This window comes from Gracilinanus agilis, chromosome 4, assembly GCF_016433145.1.
Source record: "Gracilinanus agilis isolate LMUSP501 chromosome 4, AgileGrace, whole genome shotgun sequence".
In the NCBI taxonomy this organism is placed as follows: domain Eukaryota; kingdom Metazoa; phylum Chordata; class Mammalia; order Didelphimorphia; family Didelphidae; genus Gracilinanus; species Gracilinanus agilis.
In genome coordinates, this window is record NC_058133.1 from 144,962,264 (window position 1) to 144,965,894 (window position 3,631).

The 3,631-nt window shown below is 36.0% G+C and overlaps 1 non-coding gene across 1 annotated transcript; it reads left to right on the forward strand.

Annotated features, from left to right (window-relative positions):
• The first annotated feature begins 3,115 nt into the window (after nucleotides 1-3,115).
• On the forward strand, nucleotides 3,116-3,220 carry LOC123248120. Its single transcript, XR_006506220.1, has one exon. It is a non-coding gene; the product is annotated as a U6 spliceosomal RNA (small nuclear RNA).
• Nucleotides 3,221-3,631: the final 411 nt, after the last annotated feature.

A 3,631-nucleotide genomic window follows, 5' to 3' on the forward strand; every position in this document is an offset into this window, starting at 1 on the left:
ACTCTCACCTGTGGCTCAAAGAAGCTATCGCATGCACAATGGTCACACCCAGATATAACCATCACAACAGACAGGCTAAAGCAGGTTTAAGGGCATGTCTGCCTCAGACATGTGAAGACTTCTAGCAGATAATGTGTGGACAAGAACAATTTGTACCAATGACCATGAATGCAGCTGAAGCAAGCATTGTAGAACATTAAGACCTTGGTAAGACACCAAAGACACCAAATTCATCCACTCTCTCCTGGACTGTCACCAGTTGTCCTGACTTTTGTTGTGCTGTTGGATTTCAATGATTCTGGAAGAGAGAGAAACTGATGATTCTACATAATTTTGCCTCACTAAAATTTAATCCATGTCCAAGTTAAGATATCACTCGTGTTGATGCAATTGATCTGTCTCAGAAATAAGGGATAGACAACAAGAAGATTGTGAAAGAAAGAATATTATTGCTAAGGCAAATTGGGGCAAGGTTTATAGTATTAAACCTTTACTTTGGCAACGGGGACCACTGATACTTTGACCAGTGTATCTTCTAGAAAGATTAATCTGTCAGTGATTTAAAGGAAGCATTGTAAGAACAAAATGTCAACTATAGGAAAATTAATTATTTATTGAATATGTGATGAGTAAATTAGTTTTTTTAAAGACTTTACAATGTACCATGCATTGTGTTATGTTTTAGGGATATAAATGAAGGAAAAACAAATAGCAACAAGATCCCTGTGCAGGGAAGGCACTGATAAAATTGAAAGAGGCCACTAATTCATTCTTTCCTTTATTCTGCAACTATTAAGTATCAGTTATGGATAAAGCTTTGTGCTACATATGCATAAGGTACGGAAGGAGATGGAAAATTGCAACTTGGCCTTTGAAGAAGGAGTCAAAGATGCCTCCATGATTTTTCAGCCAGCTAACTATGAAAATGATGCTGACATAGATAGAAACAGAGAATCTAAGAGAAGTAGGTTTTGGAAGAAAGAGGATTTCAGTTTTTAGTTGGATGTTCTGATGGGAATTTCATGTTGAGATGTCCTCTGTGTGGTTGGAAATATTGATTGGCACTTAAATGTAGAGATTAAAATTAATATGCAAAATACTAAATATTATATTTATACATTTTTATTAATAATAAACTAAAAAAATTGCTAGCTATAAGGTACTAACCAGCCCATTCCCAAGAGCAAAAGAGGAAGAGGGAGGAGCTACAGAATTTATATAACAATAACATGACCATGTAAACTTGGAGGTGCAGGAGAGAGTAAAGGGAATTTTGGAAAATACTAAGGGACTTATAGGGGATGTGATCCAAGGTTCAAAATCTCCATTTATTTCCAAGAAAAAGATCTGGACTGCAGATTTATTTTGGAAGTCAACCTTATAAGGCACTATCGAAAACATGGAGATGAATATGATTGACAAAGAAGGACCATAAAGAAAGAAGAGTAGAGGGTTGAGAAGACCAGACTATGGTAAGGTGCAGCAGAGGAGGAAAGGCAGCCTATGAAAAGAGTGGGGAAAAGAGGCAAAGAAGAAAATAGAGAAGAAGTAGCAAAGACCTTTTTGTAAGACTGAAAAAATTAATTGTTTGACTTTGGAAAAACTCAAAATTGAGGGACCTGAAACCAAGCTTGCAAAGTATTAGCCTGTCATTATTTTTGAATCTTGTGAAATAAGATCTGTTTACATGTCCTTACTAAAAGACTTCTTCATTGTTGTTTAATTTAGCTCCTCATTTGTTCTAGAAATAAGGACATAAAATATTTTCAGGAATGCATCAATATTGACTGAATATTACAAGTTTGCACTGAGTTGGGAGGAAAAAGGCTTCCTTTTATTAAAGTTCTCTTGAGAATAGTGGGTCTAATTAAGTGGGAGGAGGATCATGGAAAAATGAAAAGTTTCAGGAACTAGTAATTCTTTTTAAAAAATCAAAATATACAGAGGTTTGGTGAAACCAGAACATTACTAGATTAATTTTTTTCCCCCTGAAACAGATTAGATGGATTGTCTGAGTGGCTAGTCAGTTTATTTTTATAAGGCCAATTATATGTGATGCCTGCTTCAAAGATTTGGAAAGGACACTTTACTCCATTTTAATATAAACAGCATCTAATCCAAGGCAGAATTAAACTGGTGTAATTTCATTTGGAAATAACCATTTAGTGAAACTTCCAACCTGATCTGTTTGTTACATTCTGTTCATTCAGTCCAAGCCCAGGCAGTTCTAGCAGAGAGAACCAGAAAGTCATTTTAGCAAAAAGCTTTGTGTGAATGTGGGTCAGAGATAGAAATGTATAAAACAATTTGTTTTGGTTAAAAAAATCTGATTTTCAAAAAAGTTTGGTCATCTCTCCCTACCCCCTTCCATGACCAGTATTTTGTATATAACAAGTTAGTGACTTATGGTCTCACCTTTACAGGCTAAATCTGCAGCATGTAATGCAAATGCCACCATGAGGGAAGTCTTTGCTATATGAGGAAAGGGAGACAACCTCCTCCATGAAGGCTTCTTTGATTCCCACCTCACCCTGCTCCCCAGCAAAGACTGTCCTCCCTTCTCAAATGCCCAAATAATATTTTCTTTGAAATTATCCTTTGCACTTATTTTCTTAGAGGCTTGCCTCTGTAACCAATTGTAATATAACTGGTGTGAGGCAATTGGTGTTTTGCTGCAAAACTCCAAAATTTAAAGGGTGCTGACAACATTTCATGGTTTTTGGGTAACATTATAACAACTGAGTTTAAGAGTCTCTAAACAAATATCAATTTTTAAAATAGGAAGCAATCAAAAGGATTGAATCCCGTGGTTCCCCTCCCTTGAATGTCTTGGTGTTTCCCTTCATTGGACAGCATTTGAGATTTTTCCCAAACCAAATAGATTTGTCTTAAAAGTTGACCTGAGGCAATGTTTTTTTTCTGTCTTTCTTAATTACACATTGTATCATTTTTCTACAAGTATAAAAATGTCTAGTAATGAATGAATCTGCATATTCTAATTTATGTTATACTTATTTGGGTATATGCTTTATCTTTGATACAAAATCTTAGGTTCCTTGAGATAAGGACCATATCCTTTTTTGTTGTTGTTTTCTAGTTTCCTAGTGCCTTTTATGTTCACATCAGCAGCACATATGCTAAAATTGGAACAATACAGAAAAAATTAGCAAGGCTCCTCCACAAAGATGACATGCAAATTTGTGAAGCATCCCATATTTCTTTTCGATGGCATCTTTTTGTTGTTGTTCAGTCATTTCATTTATGTCTGAATCTTTGTGATACCATTTGGGAATTTCTTGGCAAAGATACTAGAGTGGTTTGCCATTTCCTTCTCCAGCTCATTTTACAGATGAGGAACTGAGGCAAATAGGATGAAGTGAGGTAAACTAGGGCAGCCAGGTGTCTCATTGGATAGAGCACCAGGCCTGGAGTCAGGAAAGACCTGAGTTCAAATCCAGCCTCAGACATTTATTTACTATGTAACCCTGGGCAAGTTATGTCACTTCATTGGCAAATAAGCTGGAGAAAAAAATAGCAAGCCCACTCTAATATCTTTGTCAAGAAAATCTCCAACTGGGTAATGAAGAGTGGGACATGCCTGAAACAAATGGAAGATGACAAAAGTGCCTTT